General features: G+C 40.7%; 1 protein-coding gene across 42 annotated transcripts in view; it reads left to right on the forward strand.

Annotated features, from left to right (window-relative positions):
- LOC122562121 (receptor-type tyrosine-protein phosphatase delta) overlaps positions 1–21,562 on the forward strand; it is a 2,454,643-nt gene that overhangs the window by 609,577 nt on the left and 1,823,504 nt on the right. For all 42 annotated transcript variants that reach the window (XM_043714668.1, XM_043714784.1, XM_043714721.1 and 39 more), the window contains exon 3: positions 9,149–9,202. The gene's annotated coding sequence lies outside the window, so the exon portion shown is untranslated. The remainder of the gene's footprint in view (positions 1–9,148; positions 9,203–21,562) is intronic.

Here is a 21,562-nt window from a genome sequence, read left to right on the forward strand (position 1 = left end):
TGATTCGGTCGCCTGAGATAGAAACAGAAAGGTCTAGGAAGGGGCGGGAGGAGTCCGAGACTGTCCAGGTGAATTTGAGGTCGGGGTGGAAGGTGTTAGTGTAGTGGATGAGCTGTTCAACCTCCTCGTGGGAGCACGAGGTAGCGCCGATACAGTCATCAATGTAGCGGAGGAAAAGATGGGGGGTGGGGCCAGTGTAGTTGCGGAAGATGGATTGTTCCACATACCCTACAAAGAGGCAGGCATAGCTGCGGCCTATGCGGGTGCCCATGGCTACTCCTTTTGTTTGGAGAAAGTGGGAGGATTGGAAAGGAAAGTTGTTCAGGGTGAGGACCAGTTCGGTCAGTCGAAGGAGGGTGTCGGTGGAAGGGTACTGGGTGGTACGGCGGGAGAGGAAGAAGCGGAGTGCTTTGAGTCCTTTGTGATGGGGGATGGAGGTGTACAGGGACTGGATGTCCATGGTGAAGATGAGGCGTTGGGGACCGGGGAAGCGGAAATCCTGGAGGAGGTGGAGGGCGTGGGTGGTGTCACGAACGTAGGTGGGGATTTCTTGGACTAATGGGGACAGGACCGTGTCGAGGTATGCCGAGATGTGTTCGGTTGGGCAGGAGCAGGCTGAGACGATGGGTCGTCCGGGGCGGTCAGGTTTGTGGATTTTGGGCAGGAGGTAGAAACGGGCGGTTCGGGGTTGTGGGACTATGAGGTTGGAGGCGGTGGATGGGAGGTCCCCTGAGGTGATGAGGTTATGGACGGTCTGGGAGATGATGGTTTGGTGGTGGGGGGTGGGGTCATGGTCAAGGGGACGGTAGGAGGAGGTATCTGCGAGCTGGCGAGGTATCTGCGAGGTATCTATCAGCTCCCCAAACTTCAGGTTAAATGCAAAACGATGGAAGACTTTGAATATATTCCCTCTGTTTTGAGAGAATTTTTCAAGCTGGCGAGGTATCTGCGAGGTATCTATCAGCTCCCCAAACTTCAGGTTAAATGCAAAACGATGGAAGACTTTGAATATATTCCCTCTGTTTTGAGAGAATTTTTCCCTTGTTTGAAAGAGTGTTGTTTCTTAGAAGTTTAAATGAACACATTATGTGTTCAATTTATTATACTATATTGTTTGTTTGTGTGGCTATTAGTCCACTCAGAATTGTTCAACTGGTGCTCTAATAGAAGTTGAGATTTGGAAGCACTTTGGCCAAGACATTGCCATGAAGAAAATAATCGATTGACTTTTGAGCACTCTTTTCCCCTAAAGGATAAATTGTTGTAATTTTTTGAAATTTAGCATTAGATTAGATTAGTTTAGATTACTTACAGTGTGGAAACAGGCCCTTCGGCCCAACAAGTCCACACTGACCCGCTGAAGCGCAACCCACCCAGACCCATTCCCCTACATTTTACCCCTTCACCTAACACTATGGGCAATTTAGCATGGCCAATTCACCTAACCCGCACATTTTTGGATTGTGGGAGGAAGCCGGAGCACCCAGAGGAAACCCACGCAGACACGGGGAGAATGTGCAAACTCCACACAGAGAGTCGCCTGAGGTGGGAATCGAACCCTAATCACTGTGCCACCGTGCCACCCATAAATTATGTTTGTCCTGAGGAGTGCAAGGTTCAGAGCAATTAATTAGTCACTCTTTTCAGCAATATTCAAGTTCTTTGCAACCATGCATACTGTAAAAATATCCAGTTGGGGATGTTATGTCTATTCCAAGTGGCATGTGCAGTTATTTTAATGTATGTAAACTGATTGCTTCCGTTTTATTTAATACATTACTCTAGGTCATATAAGAGATAAAAACAACTTTTTCACATCTTGGCAACCATCATTGATTCAGCTGCATCTAAGCTACAACATTTCATGTAAAATGAGTTGTTTGACAGGTGCATGATTTGCGAGTGCTATGACTCACAGCAATCATAATACGGTATGGAAATATTGGGTACAAAACTTTCAATTTAAGGCACAGACCTTTGGTGTTGTACACTTACTACATCACAGGCTTACTGTAGCATTGCTTCCCACATTCTGGAAGGTCCACCAATAAATTTAAAGCCATTTTATTCATCAGAAGGTCTTAAAACAATTGTAATTTATGATTTTATTTTTAGATATAAAAACAAAAGTGACTTGTTCATCATTCATACTGTATGAGGCTACAAAAAGAAAGGCACTTTATCCTTGAACTATAATGTATTTGTTTCAGTCAAATAAATTATTTTGCATTAGAATGTCCCCAAAAGCAGCTAACAGAAAAGGAAATGAACAAAAAACAGGATCTGACATGTCATTGCAGAAATAGATAAAGCATATTTTTCAGATATCACACATAAAATATTAATGTATTTATTTTTATAAGCTAAATATGTGATAGTCACATCACTGGAATGAACAGCACTTAAGAAAAGTTTTAGCCAGATTTTGGTTACAGAAAATTTCACCAACTTTGAAGTAGAGCCCAGGTAACCTTAGAGATGGGCTGATCAGAAGGGACCCATTCATTTCTGAAATCTTTCCTGTGCTGTGCCAGACAATTTTAGGTGCTCCAGCCCTCACTCCTCACCACCCTTCATACTTCTCTGCCAACTGATGTGGCAAATGAGAACCCTCTGACTACTGGACCTGTGGCCTTTCAAAGCCTCCATGCCAAATTATGCTCCCCATCCCCTCCCAAATGGCCACCTTCATAGCCACTGAACCAATGTGCATATAGGCAGAATTGCGGAGCCATGCAGAGCTGAAATAAAATACACTTCTCAAAATCTATGTAACTCCACTCATGAACATGTGAAATTTGTACATCTCTTCATGTGGCTAATATAAGGGGAAAAAAAATGAAGATTCTTGGTGCAGTGATGATATCCACACCTCTTGGATCAGAAGGTCCAGGTTCAAATCTTTCTGCCACGAAGATGTGTCACAAAATACCCAAACAGGTATTTATAAAAATGCTATTGAAGCTACTCCAAAACATTCCAACAGCCGCCCTGTAATTCAAAGTAGTTCAGCTTCCTTTCTATTCTCTAAAACTCTAAGAGTTGGAGGAAGGTTTAAAATCTCTAGATTATGGCAATTAAACAGATCTTTTCTGCTCTTCAAGACTGTTTAGGCGCAATCCATAAATTTGTGGCTTCCACTCTGTTGGTTAAAGCCCTTGCAGCAATCAAGTGGGGTGTTCAAACTGGACTCCAAGTTCCAATGGTTGTACTGTGTTTGGACTTCCATCCTCTGTGATATATGCCCCAACCTTATCCCTTCTGGCAAAATTGGAATCTGTTGGGAAATGGGGATTAACATATTTGCATCTGGGTCCTATCTCAGCAGTATAAACAATTAACCCCTCAGGTAAGTATCTTAGTGTTGGGAATCAGGTGGATCATATTGACTATGAGATCCTGATTTGGATTTTAACCTGGAGCAATTAGGGAGACTCAGCTGGCCAATATAAATGGGGGATTCAGAATATCCTCACTTCAGGGACTGACTCTGAGCTGGCTATGCATAAGTAAACAAAGGGTAGCTTGGTGACAGGATACCAGCATCTGTGCAGTTATTTCAGTATCTGACCAGTGTTTTCATTTTTAGTGACTCAGGAGAGGGGGCAGAGAAGATTTTGTAAGGATGGCACCAGATACGTGTTGATATACTTGTATATAGGTTTGGAAACGATTGACAGGCTGACTCTACTGTGTTTTAAAAAAAAAAGAAGTGTGTGTGGCCTAATCAGAGGTTGCTAGGGAAAGTAGTTTAATATAGTATCACCACGACTTGAACTTTATCTCACAATCCTGACCTGGAAATAAATTGCCATTCATTTGGTGTCCCTGGGTCTGCCTCCCCAATGCCATTGTGGATCTACCAACAAAAAAAGGACTGAAATGGTCTAAAAGGCAGTTCAGTTAGCTTGATGTCTGTCATGGGGAAGGTGTTGCAATCAGTTGCTAAAGAGTTATAGCTGGGTGCTTAGAAAAAAATCTCAAGGGAGTTGGGAAAGGTCAGCATCATTTTATGAAAGGGAAATTGTGTTTAACCCTTTTATTTGAGTTGTTTGAAGGAGTAAAATGCTATGAATGAAGCAGAACCTACAGATGTACTGTATTTGGATTTCCAGAAGGCATTTGGCAAGGTGTTGCATATAAGTTTATTGCACCAAGTAGGATTTCATGAATTGTGGGTAATACATTAGCATGGATGTGGCTGACTGAAAACAAAGAATGCATAAATAGGTCTTCTAATTAGCAGGATGTGATGGGTTAAGTGCCTTATTGCAGCTTATGCTGTTGTTTTCTGGAAGGGACTGTTATTATCCATCAATGGTAATTTGTGAAGCCCATATGTAACTTTGTTTGACTGAGGGACCTTGAAGCACTGTCATTGTTCAAATAATCTTGACAGAATGGTCGTCAGATTTGAGTGACCTATCGGAGTCTGGTGTCTGGGACCACTTTCTCCTCCAGCTGCCTTTCACCTTTATGATTGGTGAGATACACGATCTTTCTTTGCTGTTCTACTGTCAAGGATCCTTTGGGTCATACTTTCTTTTCTGGCAAATCCCTCCCCAGCTTTGCCATCATGGCTGGTCCTACAATGAAAAAGGAGCTCAGAACCCTCTCCACATCAAGGTGATGATGCTGAGAAGTTGTAGATTTGTATCTATATAGATAAATTTTAGCCAAATCTTCCTGTGTCTCATCACAGAATTAGATTTTTGGGTTCTGCTGAATTATAACTCATGTTGAATTGCTAATTTACATTGTCTTCTCTCTCGTTTTTATAAATTAACTTTTTCAGACATGTTATGAGGCACATTTTGTCATTTATATAAATGATTTGAATGTGAACACAGGAGGTATGGTTAGTATGTTTGCAGATAACAAAATTGGTGCTGTAGTGGATCGTGAAGAAGGTTACCGCAAAGTAAAATGGGATTGAGCTGTAGGAGAGGTGAATAGACTGGGCCATTTTCCCTGGACCATCGTAGGCTGATGGCTCACCTTATAGAAGTTTATAGAATCATGAGGGCATGCATGGCATGAATAGCCAAGGTATTTTCTCTGGGGTGGGAGAGTTCAAAATTAGAAGGCATCGGTATAAGGTTTAAGGTGAGAAGGGAAAGATTTAAAAGACACCTAATGGGCAGAGAGTTATGCAGGTATGGAATGAGCTGCCAGAGGAAGTGGTGGAGGCTGGTACAATAACAACATTTGAAAGGCATCTAGATGGGTATATGAATAGGAAGGGTTAATAGGGATATGGGCCAGGTGCTGGCAGGTGGGACTAGGTTTATTTAGGATATCTGGTCGGCATGGACAAGTTCGACCAAAGGGCCTATTTCCATGCTGTACAGCTCTATGACTCTGATTCTATCTCCAGGGGAGGCAAGAACACTATCACTGTGCCACAAGAACTGTATAAGAACACTCAAGCAGGAACCCTTCATTAAAAGTGTGACATCTTATTGATTGAGTTATCTGGACTCCATTGTCTTCTCCCTCTCATTGCTGGAGAGGAGAGAAATGATGTTCTATAAATTGCTGAATTACCCACAACAACAAGTAAAAATCCTGGTGTGGGAAGTTTGTTACCAGTGCAATGTGAGACTTGTACAGTATGTAAGTTAGAGCAGTTTCAAACCCTGCCATATCAAACAATTCTGTGTAAAATCATAAGTTTAAAAATCACTACTCTTTTGTGAATAGCACAAAGAAGTTATTTGTTTCATTTGTTTAAATTTGTTTCAATATTAATCAAGCCTATTCTCAAAGTTAATTTACAGAGTTTGCCAGTTGAATAGCATTTTAAAAATAAAACTTTGTTAATAGATGGTCCCTAAAAAAATCAGTTGCAAAAGATTCATTATCTTGCTCTTATTTATCTTAAAACATTGGCAAAGACAGTATATTGTGACTTGGACTTCACTTTTTTGAGAGATAGCTCCAGTATGATCACACAATACCAGGTTATAGTCCAACAGGTTTAATTGGATGCACACTAATGTGCTTCCAATTAAACCTGTTGGACTATAACCTGGTGTTGTGTGATTTTTAACTTTGTACACCCCAGTCCAACACCGACATCTCCAAATCTAATATGATCAACAGCAAAGAGGGAAGTAATGTAAGTTTTTGCGATTTACATTAGCAACAGCATTTAGTTGTCAGGAGTTTTATATTTTTTCTTAACTCCTGAACGCTGTGGTTCCGGAATGGATGAGAAATATTGGATGTATAGTTCTGCAAATCAGAAATAAACATCTACTTTACTTTTTCTCAAAGTTGCTTCAAATTCCTGTGATTGTTTTTTAAACAGCCTGTTCAGACTTGTTGTAACACCTTTATGGCAGGAAGCTGAATCTTCCAGTCCAGTGGGAAGGGCACAGTCCTGCACTTCAAGATCCCTAGAAATATACTTAGCCTAATTATTGGTAAATGCTGTTTATTTGGATTTTAGTTCTTAGGTTATTTAATCATGGGAATATCTTGTATACACTATATGATGACATTGTACATTACAGCAGACTCCACCTATCAGCATTGTGCATTTTCACAATGGAATATTATAGCCTTGAGGAAAATAATTTTTCAGTTGGTGAAAAAAGCTATATCTTTTCAACTGGAGAGATTGGACCGGGTTGTAAATCTGAGTTGTAAACCTGAGTTGAAGGAATGATTTTCTGTGTGCAGTTCATAGCCTACACTGGAAACATTTAGTCAGGTAGTCAATCTTCTCATGTGGCTTCTTAAGATTTTCACTTCTTGTTAGTCACTTAACTATGATGAAATAAACAGTTGTTTGAGTGAGAAAAATGCCAGACTGGAGCTATTAATGAAACTTTAGTGCTATTCAAATAATATTTGTGCCAGCTAGCTTGGTTTGATTCGCCATTAGATTAACTGTGATCTGGACAAAGTAAAATGATGCCTGAGGACCATCATGCATTTTGGCAACATCTAAGTATTTATTCTTGAATGGACAATAGACTTTAAGATTGTGGGTTTGTGAAGAAATTTAGATCATAAAACCAATGAAAAACAAATAATTGTTGCAAGATTTGTACCAAACCCATGAAATTGCAGCTTCATGATGAATTAAACACCTGAAGGATATTCTTGCTGCTTGTTTTATTTGCTTTCCTCAAGGTTTTCACTTTCTGTTGTCTTCCCTTTAAGGAAATTATTCCTAGTGTAGCATGACTCATTGTAGGTACAGAGCTGTCCGGTACCTCAGTCGTAGTTTAAATTAAGTGTGTCAGTTGACTATTTGATTGCACATTTTTTGACAGGAGAAATCATAAATGGGTTGAAAATTGCAACTTCTTACAATCGCACTTAAATGGAGGTAAACTAACTCCCTATTAAACAGTGATCAAATCGAATTACTGTTTGTTCTGTATGAATCTTTACAGTGTTGCATGATATACTCACCTCATACACTGTACATATGTTTGTAATGATTTAGTTGCAACTTACCAAATTACTAGATTTTATTCATTTTAATTCCACCTCATACCATAGTGGATTTTTAACTTTGGTCCTCTTGGTCCAGGACCACAACGGCTGCAACATTCCCCTGTATTTTCACCAGAGTGTTTCATAAGTACTTTCCCATCAGAGTTCCTTTGGACTAGAAGCAAAGAAATGTTAGAGAAACTCAGCAGGTCTGGTAGCAGCTGTGGAGCGAAAGCCGAATTAATATTTCAAGTACAGTGATCCTTCTTCAGAGCTAAGAAAAGGTGGTACATATGCCAATAAGTTGGGGAGGGCGGGGGTGTGGGGAGGCAGGGTTGGAGTAGAGGAACAGATAATTGGAATTAGAGGCCAGAGAGAGAGAGAAAGAAAGGCAGACAAAGGGATACTAGTAAATCAGTGAAGCAGAAAAACAGTAAAGCCAATAATGAGTATCATGATTGATAAAAATGGACTAGCTGCACTGAAAGCAATTCATTATCAAAACAGGACTTGGGTGTGAGGGTGGGTAAAGGACATAGTAGGTGGTTTTCAGACTCTAAAATTATTGAACTCAATATTGAATCCTGAAATCTTAGGTTTTCCAATTCCAGCGTGCACTAGGCCTCACTCGTGCACTGCAGGAGGCCCAAGAGAGAAATGTTGGCCAGAGTATAAAGTGGTGGTTGAAGTGGAAGATGACTGGAAGTGCAGGGTCATTCTGATGGACAGAATATTAGTGTTGCACAAAGTGGCCATCAAATTTGCATTTTGTCTGCCAACATAAAGGAGACCACAACATGTGCAGTGAATACAGTAGACTAGATTGAGCGAAGCGCAGGTAAATCGCTGTTTCTGAGGCCTTGAATAGTGAAGAGGGAGTAGATAAACAGGCAAGTGTTACATCTTCTGCGATTGCATAGGAAGGTACTGGCGGGTATGGGGGAGTGGACCAGGGAGTCCTTGAGGGAACAGTTCTTGCAAAGTGTTGAAAAAAGAGAGAAAGGGGGTATTTGTCCAGTAGTGGCAACCCACTGGAGGTGGCAGAAAAGGCAGCTTCTGAGTCTTTGGATGTGGATGCTGATGGGATGGAAAATGATGACCAAGGGATCCTTGTTATATTAAGGGAGGAAAGAAAAGCAGTGGGTGGAGGAAATAGATCAGATCAAGATGGCAGATAATCCTCAGTTGAGGAAAAGGGTGAACATTTCTGAGGACCCCTGCAGAAGATGGCATTAGAACAGATGCAACAGAGAAACAATAATTGTCTCTAAATTTCATCGTGTCTGCCTTTCACTCTTAACTTACAAGGTTAATTGAAGTAATAACTATAGCACTTAAGATGATATGAAATGTAATCTCCTGATGTGTGTGATTATCTGTTTTGTCACTGATTTCAACACTAGACAAGCATGCAAGCTCATTGGTACAACATTGACAAAGATATAAATAATTGTAAATAATGTAACTGTAAAAGATATAATCAACAATCTAAAAATGCGATGTAAATGTGACACTGTAGCTGTGAAAAGATTTATCCTTTTGAAGACAGTCACAATGATAAATTAAGACAACATTTTGGTAGCAATGGGATGAAAACTGTGATTCTTTGCTCAAGATTTATTTTCTAACAACTTTAGCTGCCTGGCATAGTGGAGATGCAGTTCTTTAAAGTTCTGATTCATTTTGTATTTTTCAGGGAAGCCTTGAAGAGACTTCTGTTTGTGATTGCTATCAAATTCTTTCCTCATTGGTAAGATACCTACCTGTTATTCCATTCAGTTTTTTTTTTAATATTATTGGCGATGGAAGTTGTGTTCCAACCTTATTCAGGAGCATATGTAGTGAAAAGAAATGCTTCAAATATTCAGCTGTTCAGACACCATCCATGGAGACAGAAACAGAGATAACAGGTGGAATCCTGTGTCCTTTCCCATGGCATGTTTAGTGGCATTTGATCTTGTGGGAAAGTGCCACAAGGAGACTTTGCCACCTTCCTGATGCCATGTTGATTCAATTCCATGATATAAGGGATCCCTCAGTTTCCTCTCTGAATGCCACCAATTGAGAGCCAAAAATGATAATTTATCGCCCACTTAAGGGTCTCACTCTGCTGCTGTTAATATAAGCCAGTCCTTTGCCATACAGAATTCCTACATTAAATACCTCATTTAAAGATTTGTCTGAGGAAGGGGTTGGTGTGAGCCATGGAAAACTATTCCCTCTTCTAACAGCAGAATCCGTCCCTCAAAGGGAACTACCGGCTTCTGATGAAACAGCAGCACAGTGTGAAGAGGATTTCCACTATTTGGCACTTGGATACAGTTGGGGAGGGCATGCCCTCTGCCCCTTCAAGTCCCTGTGCTGAGAACACTCTTCACAAAAAGAGGCAATGTGTAGGGTCCTCATTGTCTGTCCATGAATGGACAAGAGCCCTTCACCTCTACGTGATAATTCCACCCATTTTCTTTTACTCTCACTGACTTTCATTAGCATTGTCGAGTATTTTCAGAATGTTCTGTTTCTTATTCTGATTTCCAACATCCACACTTCACCATGTGTTCAGAACGCAGAACTAAGGATCGTAGAGGTTGCTTAACTACATTGCCTTCAAGCAGAAAGGAATATTGTGATGGGTTTGTAGGCTCTTTGGGGTCCTGGAGTAACCTTGTGATGATGGCATAAATAGCATAGTGTGAGTGGATTTCGTTATCTGACTGTTGGATTAGAACAGAGATACTCATCTAGATAATAGTGTTGTAACAGCAAGGCAAGAGCCTGGTACACCCAGGGTTACCAAGCAGTATTTAGTATTCTAAGACTGATGACAGTTCTTGACCTTGCCTTATCCTCAACAAAGTCTGCTTCAAATTTAGACTCATAGTGTAGCTTTAGACTCATCGTGTCGCATTGAATCAGACTACAAAAGTTTAAGGTTGACATTGCATTTAAGAGGCGAAGGTATATTGGGTCTCAATTAAGATCTAATAAAGTGAAGACTGTAGTCTTTTAAACTTTTGTTTGGTGTAGCTGAAGTGATGACATGCAATAGAGCATTTTCTGATTCATCTAGCTAGCTGTTTTAGCTTCATACATTGAAATCTATTACAATGTAGTTGTCAGTTACAATCAATATGTTGTTCCCTATATGTGCGAATGACATTATCTTTGATAAAACATAAATATTTGTGAAGAAAAGTACATGAACTGCTGAAATATTAAACTCAGGTAAAGTGCAAAGTTAGAACACTGAAAATGAACATACAACAGCTTTTAAGATTGTGACTTGTACATTGGTAAAAGGCTTTCTCGTCCTACTTACTCTGTGTTCCAACTTCAGAACAACAGCCAAAGGGTTTCTTGCAGAAGTAGACGTACACTGTGTCTCATAAATTGATTTTTATTCCCCTTCAGTTCAAAGAAAATTTGCACCATAAACTGCTGGAAGTGCAATCTGATAGTGGTTGAACAAGCTCAAAGGAGTCTTGGTGAATGACATAATTAATTGTTCATCTCCTCAACAGTTGTGATTTAAGAGAGAAATGAACGCAGGGAGGGTAGAAGCAAATGACAGTCATTAGATGTAAGTTAGAAATAGAGAGGGAGACAATGATTAAGTTAGGAGAGAAAATAAAATATCTTCACAAATTCAACTTTTTAAAACACTTTGAGTGGTTTAGTGCCTATCTGAAGTGATATGCAGTTTCAGATGTTTATTTTCTGGGCCTAATCTGATGAAGCGCCAATGTGACATTATAGGAGCATGGGTGGCACGGTGGCTCAGTGGTTAGACTATTGCCTCACAGCACCAGGGACCATAGTTTGATTCCATCCTCAGGTGACTGTGTGTGGAGTTTGCATGTTCTCTCTGTGTCTGTGCTGGTTTCCCCTGTGTGTTCCAGTTTCTTCCCACAGTTCAAAGACGTGCAAGTTAAGTGAACTGACCATGTAGAGACATAGAGCTATACAGCACAGAAACAGATCCTTTGGTCCAACTTGTCCATGGCGAAATTAAAGACTGCAGATGCTGGAAAATATTGATGCCCTGTGGTTGAAGGGTCCAAAGGCAGAAGATGATAGAACCTCCCCTGGTCCTCACCTTCCACCTCACTAATCTCCAGATACAATGTATTATCCTGCATCATTTCCACCACCTACAATCAGACCCCATCTCTATCTGCGTTCCACAGAGACCATTCCATCTGTGACTTCCTCATAGATGCATGTCCCCCACCAACCCACCTTCCACACCTGGCATCTTCCCTGGCCACCTCCCCACTTACCTCCATCCAATGCCCCAAAGGATCTTTTCATATGCAGCAGAGATTTTCCTGCACATCCAAAAACCTCATCTACTATGTTCGTTGCTCTCAATGTGGTCTCCTCTACATCGGGGAGTCAAGGTGCCAACTCACAGAACATTTCAGAAAAGCATCTCTGGGACACATGCACCAAAAATTCCATTGTCCTGTGGCTGACCATCTCAATTCCCCCTCCCACTGTGCCAAGGACGCAAGTCGTGGGCTGCTTTCTCCGCCAAATCCAAGCCACCCGACAACTGGAGGAAGAACGCCTCATCTTCCACTTTAGGACCCTCCAACACATGGCATTAACATTGACTTCACTAGTTTCCAAAATATCCCCTACCCCAGCTCATCCCAATCCATCCCTCGCACTTGACATTGCCCTTTTGAACTGTCTTACCTGCCCATCTTCCTTCCCTCCCCACCAACCTATCACAAACAACCCCACCTGCATCCACCTATCGCCTTCCCAGCTTCCTTTTCTACTAATACAGAACTGCTGGGAGAAAGTGAGGACTGCAGATGCTGAAAATCAGAGTCGAAAAATATGTTGCTGTAAAAGCACAGTGGGTCAGGCAGCATCCGATGAGCAGGAGAGTTGACGTTTCGGGCGTAAACCCTTCATCAGCGTCACATTTTTTGCCTCTAATACAGAACTCCTACTGAATCTGCAGAGGTACATAAAACTGAACTTTATTGGGACACATGGACACAATTTGGTATAGGGATCTATTTGAAGAAAGAGTTGCAAAGGGTGGCGCTAGAAAAGCACAACAGGTTAGGCAGCATCAAAGGAGCAGAAAAGTCAATGTTTCAAGCCCCCTTCACCCCCCCCCCCCACATTCCTGACAAAGGACTTATGCCCGAATCGTCAACTCTCCAGCTCCTCAGACCTCGCCCTACCTGCTGTGCTTTCCGAATGCCACACTTTTTGAATCCAATTTGTCCAAGCTGACCAGATATCCCAAATAAATCTAGTCTCATTTGCCAGCATTTCACCCATATCCCACCTCTAAACCCTTTGTATTCCTGTTCCCATTCAGACGCCTTTTAAATGCTGCAATTTTACCAGCCTCCACTACTTTGTCTGGCAGCTCATTCCATACATGCACCAACCTCTGCATGAAAAGGTTGCCCTTTAGATCCAGACTAAATCTTTCCCCTTTCACCTTAAACCTATACCGTCTCGTTTTGGATTTCCCCATCCCGGGGAAAAGGCCTAGTCTATTTACCCAGTCCATGCCCATCATGATTTTGTAAACCTCTGTAAGGTCACCCCTCAGCCTCCGACTCATCAGGGAAAATAGCCCCAGACTATTCAGCCTCTCCCTATTGCTCAAAGCCTCCAACCCTAGAACATCCTTGTAAACCTTTTCTGAACCCTTTCAAGTTTCACAACATGCTTCCAAAAGCAGGGAGACCGCAACTACATGCAGTATTACAAAAGTGGCTGAGCTAATGTCTTGTACAGCTGCAGCATGACCTCCTAACTCCTATACTCCATGTACCGACCAATAAAGGCAAGCACACCAATGCCTTCTTCACTATTCTATCTACCTGCCACTCCATTTTCAAGGAACTGTGAGCCTGCACTCCAAGGTCTCTTTCTTCAGCAATACTTCCCAGGACATTACTATTAAGTATATAAGTCCTGCCTTCATTTGCCTTTCTAAAATACAGCACCTCACATTTATTTAAATTAAACTCCATCTGCCACTCCCTGGTATCCAAGGATGTGCAGGCTAGGTGGGTTTACCATAAAAATGGGTGGGATGCTGTTGGGAGGGCCAGTGTGAACTCGATGGACCGAAAGGCCTGCTTCCACACTGGAGGGATTCAATGATATCTGCTGCAATGGGGTTTTGGTTATTTGGATATCATTTAGAAGGCATAAAGGTCCAAACCCTTCCAGATTCAAGTACCAATGTGTAAATAAACGATTGGATAAAATCAGCAGGATCTGAAGGAAAATGGCCAGATATTATTGGACAAAAGAAGGCAGTGTTTAAGGTGAAAACTACTTTTAATTGCAGGTTCCAGTGTTGGTTTTCCATTGGTTTGCCAATGGTTTTGGCTGCCTCAGGCTCAAGCCAAAGTAACAAGAGGTTGCAACATAGGTGTTAGGCCACTTGCTGCTTATGCTAATTGATTAACACTTGTTTCTGGCAAGAGTAATCTTTTGTTTGGTGTATATAAAGATTTCACTGAGCATGGACCACAACTGAAGTAGTGCTGAAAACCTGGGCACTACAGAGATAACTTCTCATGGGTTCTGAAGAGTCATACTGGACTGAAAATCTCCATAGATTCTGCCAAACATGCTGAGTTTCTCTCACACTTTTTGTTTCTATGTACAACACTGAGTATTTGTCTGTCTGATTTCTGATCCAAGTAAAAATAAGAATCTTTGTTGGTCAACATGGGACTGTTTAGAATGCATAGTGTCATTGAGGATGCTGAAGTACAAAACTTCATTTAATTTCACTGGGATTTGGTAAGAAAAGAAACCCATGAACTCTTGCTTGACTTCCTGCTTCAAATGGGTAAAATATTAGCTAGAAACCTTCATGTGCTTAACATTGTGAAAAATTTCTAATCTGCAGGGTTATAATGCAAAATCTGTCATTATAGATTTCTTTTTATATGTAGAGAAAAATACTTCATGGGCAGCACAGGCAGTTCTGTTAGGAAATGCAATTTACATGGAAATGGCTCATTCTGCAGTAAATGATTAAACAATTGATTCACTCAGTGCTTTGTCAAAATTTATTTTTCAAATACACATCTAACAGAGTTCCATTAATAAGAATGCATACAGAGTTTGCTGTGCTCCAAGATAGTTTCACTGTGAGGTCAGAACTAAAAGAAGTGCCTGAAAGATTTTTTCAAATCAAATGAACAGATTTGTGACTGATTTAAAAGGTTAATCCTTACTTACTGCACTGATAATTTATCAGATCATTGCATTTTTGGAATTCAAGTGGAGCACAGAATAACGTGTTAAATGAGAAATTGCCCATGATCGTGTTTCCTGTTTTCAGAATAAAAATAGACATTTCTTCAAAGCACATGAACTCTCTCTGTTGTGTTTTTATGCATTAGCTGTAGCATTCCTTTGGGATTTTATTCATCTCCTGTTATTGCTTTATGGATCAAGTGGTACACTGCTTTGAATCATCATTAATCCTGAATAAGCCTTTCCGGCCTGTTCGATGACACACCGGTGAGGTTGAAGTGTTTTGCAAAATAAATAAATAGCAAATTCAACTTGTAACCCTTGATAATCAATTTATTTCATAGACCTTTAAAACAGTTTAAAGTGCAACGTTGTTGGGAAGTACATGAAACTATTGTTGCATGTAAAACTGATGAACACAGTGGATAATTAGGTTCAGTGGATTGGCTATGCTAAATTGCCCATAGTGTCCAGGAATATGTAGACTAGGTGGATTAGCCATGAGAAATGCAGAGTTATAGGGAGAGGGTAGGGGGTGGGTCTGGGTGAGGGTCACTGTGGACTCAATGGGGTGAATGGTCTGTTTCCACAGGGACTTTATGATTCTATGAATTAAAAAAAGACACTACCTCAAGCTGATATGGTAAAATCTAGTTGATCAATGTGAAATGTTGATGTGGTTTTCTGGCTTGAGAACACTAGTGAGAAAAATGGGTCCACTGTGTGATAACATAGTGAATACATTTGCTAAGCATTCCTGTGTCCAGCTGCAATTCAGCAATTTTGGCAAGCCGAACAGCAATATAATTGATCATTATCCATTATATTTAGACTGATCACATAGCAGACGGTAAGTTTAATTCTTTTAACAATCAGTGAAAATAAAAATTAGTTTATGTGAGCAAATTGAACTTCTTTAGCATTTATTATTAGGTTGGAATATGCTTAGTCTTTTTGGTGTGTATAATTTTTAAAGTCTTTTTATGGACTCATTATTCTGTCTTTCCAAATTATTGCTTTTCTATTTGAAAGCATACAAACAAAATGAAACATATTCTCACGATACACATATCTGGAAGTATGTAATTTTTTTTGCAATATAGAAAACTACTCATCATTTCTGTGGCACTGAGACTGGATTCAATGATGCAGAAGTTGTTCTATATTATTCTTCCTCCACTGTTGAAGTTGATACAGCAAAGTTTCTTACTTATGAACTGAATGAGAAGCTATAATTTCACAGTTTTTGTTGTAGAATTTCTGCTGATTGGACACATGATTGTTTTAATGTCTGAGCATGTTACTTTCTTCCCAAAGATATGCTCATTCCCTTCCTTGATGGTTTGACACCATGTGGAGAACTTTGCAGCTTTAAAAGTGAAATCTACATTGTAATTAAAGATCAATTGATAAAATAAAATGGTAAAATATCACTGAGACACCACTCTCCTTCACCTGTTTTAAGGTGCATGAGATAATCATTGCCTGGCACTTGTGTGACATAAATGTTATTTGCCATATATGCATGCAAGTCTGAACATTGCCTACTCTTTCTATGTATAGACACAGATGGCTTCAATATCTGAGGAATCATGATTAGTGCACATTATGCAGTCATCAGTGAACGTCCTCATGCCTGACCTTTCCTTTTTCTGATTTTTCTCCATAGCTTTTTCTTCTTTTTCCTTCAAATGTGTGCCCAATTCCCTTCTCAAAGTTACATCATATCTGCTTCCACTGTCCCTCCAGTCAAAACAGTCAAAATCATAAATCACTGAGTCTGAAGGGAAATCTCATCAACCTGATATCCTCTTGCTCCACTATCTTGAATCACTGTCCTCTGATTAGCAAATTTCCTTCTGCTGGAAAATGTTGCCCTCACCTTCCCATCAAATCCCTCATTTTTTTTTCAACACTCTGATTCAATCATTCCTTGACCTTTTTTGTTTTGGTAGTAGTCCTAAATTATGTAGTTGCTCCACATCATTGACCATCCTCATTATTGTTTGTACTCTGGTAAATCGAGAGTGTGGTGCTGGAAAAACACAGCAGGTCAGGCAGCATCCGAGGGAGCAGGAGAATCAACATTTTGGGCATAAGCCCTTCATCAAGAAACGTCAATTCTCCTGCTCCTCAGATGCTGCCTGACCTGCTATGCTTTTCCAGCACCACACTTTTGACTCTGATCTCCAGAATCTGCAATCCTCACTCTCTCCTAAATCTCTTGAGCACCCCATCCAAATCTGTGTAAATTTTCTAAAGTTTTGATACTTTAAGAGGACACTGTTATCCTGCTGACGTCAAACCAGTGATTTATAAAATGTTCTCCCCTTTGGAATCCATCGCTAGAACTTTATGAAATCCAAGGTTTTCTCACCACCTGGAAGTAGGTTTGTTCCACAGAAACTTGCTGTTTAACAGGATAATAACCTAATTTGGTGATATGCAGTCCTTATTTTCAGAGATGATACTTTTGAATGCAGAAATTTGGATAAGAGCCCGCTAATAGACCAACTCTTTCTCTGCTGCACTTCTAATGCTATTATGTAATGCTGGAGGGATTCATTTCAAGTTGCTGAGAGCAATGTGGTTTGTACATTTAGTTGGCTAGTACACAGAATGACATGTATGCAGTTGCAGCTTCTTTCAGAGATATTCAATTATTTTAATCCATCTTACCAGGCTTGACCGCAGTAGATAGGTTTGGGAGTCAAGAAGTCATTTACTTGCTGCAGAATTCCCAGCCTCTGGCTCTGCTCTTGAAGTCCCAGTGTTCATGTGGCCAGTTCAGTTCAATACCTGTTCAATAGTACATCTGGATATAATGATGGTGCATGATTCCATGACAGCAATACCATTGAACATCAAGTAGAGATGGATAGATTCTCTCTGGTTGGAAGTCGTCTCTTGCAGTGATAGTACAGTCTGCTCCCCTGTTGGTATCAGTTGTGCTGTTCTGAACAACTATTCTGAAAACATTCTATGAACTCCTCATCAAGACTGCATTTTCTTTTTCATATGATGATGAATGTACTTTTCTAAAATGTCCTATTGTTTCTTCTTTCATACTCAATTAAATTGTGCGGTTATTGACAGAGGACCTATGAATGACCACAAAGTGATATTGTGCTTTTGTCATTTCTCTTCTCTACCCAAACTCACGTGACATTCTGGTTCCCTCAACTTTGGGGTCATCCCTCTCTTTTGTGCATGTGGGGAGATTGGCGCTAACCAATGACTGTCGAAGGGAACAGTCTTTGCGGAAGGCAAAGAGGGGTGGGGAATAGAAGATGTTCTTAGTGGTGGGATCTAGTTCTTCTAACCTAGTTCACTGCATCAGGTGCTCCTGATGTGGTCTTCTCTGCATTGGGGAGACCAAACGTAAACTTAGGGAATGGTTTGCCAAGCATCCCAGATGAGCCCATGGGGCCTGACCAGACCTCCCAGTCACCGTTCATTTTAATTCCCCTTCCCACTCCCTTTCTAACATGACCATCCTTGGCCTCCTCCATTGCCACAATGAACAAAATCACAAATTGGAGGAATAACACCTCATCTTCCACCTGGGCAGCCTATAATCCAAAGGGCTCAACATTGAGTTCTCCAATTTCATATAACCTCCCCTCCCTTCCCCGATCCCCATCCCAGCCCCTCCCCCTCCCTTCCACTCTTCTCTGCTATCAACCGCATTCATTCCTCGCATTGACCAACCAGGTCTTCTCCTATCCCCACTTCACCACTCTGCCTCGCCACCCCCTTTATCTGCAGCTCCTCTTACACCCACCGCCTGTCCTGAAGAAAGGTTACAACTGAAAAATTGACTTCTACGACTCCTGATGCTGGTGTGCTATGTTCTTCCAGCCTCCTGCCTGTCTACTTTGGATTCCAGCATCTGCAGTTTTATAAGATCTGGCTTCTTGCTTTTCTCTTCAATGTGTCTCCATCCTACAATCTGACATTGCTTTCTATATGACATAGCCAAGAGTTAACGTTTAGATCTCCATTAGTCGTTATCTTTCTACAAATTTGACATTCTCCTTTGCCTGATGAAGAGCTCCAGCCCGAAATGTTGATTTTCCTGCTCCTCGGATGCTGCCTGACCTGGTGTGCATTTCCAGCAGCACACTGTCAATTCTCCTCCAAACACCTGCCAATTTTAAAAAAATCTGTTTCACCTGGATAAGCTTTGTCATGACTGCACCAAACTTCCTGAACTCATTCAAAGTTAAAAATCACACAACACCAGGTTATAGTCCAACAGGTTTAAATTGGAAGCACTCTAGCTTTTGGAGCGACGCTCCTTCATCAGGCGATATCACCTGATGAAGGAGCGTCGCTCCGAAAGCTAGTGTGCTTCCAATCAAACCTGTTGGACTATAACACGGTGTTGTGTGATTTTTAACTTTGTACACCCCAGTCCAACACCGGCATCTCCAAATCAGAACTCATTCAGGGTTTTCTCAGAGGTGGTTAATGGTCTGTTCTCTCCAAGTGTTTATTTGCGCTTAGAAAGTCATTGTTTAATGCATCAGAGACATGTCAGTGATTTGATCACATTGTCTTCTTGGATGTCTGGATAGTCAGTCCAGCCTGGAGTTTTACAATCAGTTATTTTCTGATTTTTAAGTGGTTTGAATAACCTCCCAGGCTCCCTGGTTCTAGATACTGGACTTACTAAGGAAAAATGAAATAAACAAGACACTAGTCAGATGTTTCAAGGCAAAAGAATCTCTGCTTTATTTAAAATGCAAGAAGCATAATGCAAGAAATATAAGTAAATACAATAAAAGGGAAATTGACACAATCAACGATACAGAGAGCAGTAATGCTATTAAACACATGTTAGCTAGATTAAAACTATTGTTTTTAGGTTCTAATCATGTTCAATGATAGAATATTTAATCAGGCTTCCTATCCATGGGGTCCCAATGCACTGTCACCACTGCTAGCTAGGTCAGAACTTTGGTGTCTCAGGAGTTCAGCTCACTACTAAAGAAAACATGGTTTTGAGATACACTGGTTGCTCCTGCTTGCTGAACACAGCTGGATGAAGACTTCAGACTGCATAGGTTTATCAGTTTGGATTGAGTGCAGATGCTGTAAGATGCATATTGGGTCCAACGGGCAAGTACCTGGATTTCTTTACTTTCAGCTAGCTTTCTGGGCCTGATTTTCACTTCAGGATGTGTCTGAGGCCTTGTGGTGTTTGTTGAGTTGGTTGGTTTGCAAAGTGTATTGGTTTTTGGATCCGCTGTTGTGGTTGGTTGCCATTGGTTTTCCTGGTTTGTAATAAGCCAGTGCTTGGAAGCTCCTGCTCAGAAGCTCTTCGTTCTAAATTGCTCTCAGAATTGCTCCTCCAGGTAAATTTTGGGCCCGCAATTATATTGATTGTGGCCCCTTATATTCACGCTAAATCTGTGCTTTTCATTGTGTTTCAGGTGTTTCCTTCTGAAGTCAATTGATTTGCTGATCCTTAAGAGGTTGTGTGAATTTTGATTGAAGTTGAATGCCCAGTATTTCTGTAAGCCCTATACTGTCTATGCTGAGTGGCCAAGATGTAAAAGCTGTCTCAAGGCAGAGTCTGTTTGGTTGATTGTCCGTTTAGAGAGAAGATTTAAGTTAGAATTCCAGGCTGAATAATAGTCCCAGACAGAAATCTCCATTCTGCCAGCTCTGTTGTTTGTTTGTTGCTGCCTCAGTCCAGGGTTTTACCTGACATTTTAGACATTGGAAAAGTCCAAGTTCTTGTCCAGTATTTCAGATGATGGGGATTTTTGCTTGATCCTACAAACCACTAATGATTTTCTTCACATTGATAATCATTGTCCCTCCTCCTTACCCTGAAATGGAAAGTGTTTATGTTTCCAAGCATATTTGACTTTCTGCCAATTTTGTGTGCAAATATCCAGTAATTAAGGACGTGAAAGCCTTTACTTCGCCAGATGAAGTTCTTGTTTTTCTAGTTCAATTGATCATTTGGAATTAAGGATGACTCACCTTTGTAAAAACTGAAAGAACTGTGGATGCTGTAAATCAGAAACAAAACAGAAGTTGCCGAGAAAGCTCAGCAGGTCTGGCAGCACCTGTGCAGAGAAATCAGAGTTAAAGTTTCGGGTCTGAGGAAAGGTCACTGGATCCAAAACATTAACTCTGATTTCTCTTCACAGGTGCTGCCAGACCTACTCAGCTTTTCCAGCAAATTCTGTTTTAGAATCATCTCTGTGGTTTGATTCTATACCGGATCATACTCTGTTGTAGCATCATATCTCATTTATCTTAATTGGAATCTTAGTATTTTTGCAATTCTGTTTAGCAACAAAATCCTAGTTTATGATTATTTTCTATTCCAACTTGTAACTCTCATATAATCTGAAAAATACTCACTTGCCCAAGATTGCTTCACTTTCCTTTATATTAATGTTTGAGATGTGTAGTAAACTATTCAACTTATTTCATATTTTTGAATTTGTAATAAGAAATATCCTAATTCAGTCAATAAAGCACCAGCTGCCACTTTGATTAAGTAGTTCAACATAGCAATATGCTAAACTTGCTGACAGCAAGTTTGCTGGACTGAGGCAGCAACAAACAAACAACAGGCCAGTTAGTCTTACTTTGGTGGTAGGTAAAGTAATGGAAAGGGTACTGAAGGATAGGATTTATGAGTATCTGGAAAGGCACTGCTTGATTAGGGACAGCCAGCACGGATTTGTGAAGGGTAGGTCTTGCCTTACAAGTCTGATTGAATTCTTTGAGGAGGTGACCAAGCAGGTGGATGAGGGTAGAGCAGTGGATGTAGTATACATGGATTTTAGTAAGGCATTTGATAAGGTTCCCCATGATAGGCTTATGC

This window comes from Chiloscyllium plagiosum, chromosome 2 (genome assembly GCF_004010195.1).
Source record: "Chiloscyllium plagiosum isolate BGI_BamShark_2017 chromosome 2, ASM401019v2, whole genome shotgun sequence".
Classification (NCBI taxonomy): Eukaryota; Metazoa; Chordata; class Chondrichthyes; order Orectolobiformes; family Hemiscylliidae; genus Chiloscyllium; species Chiloscyllium plagiosum.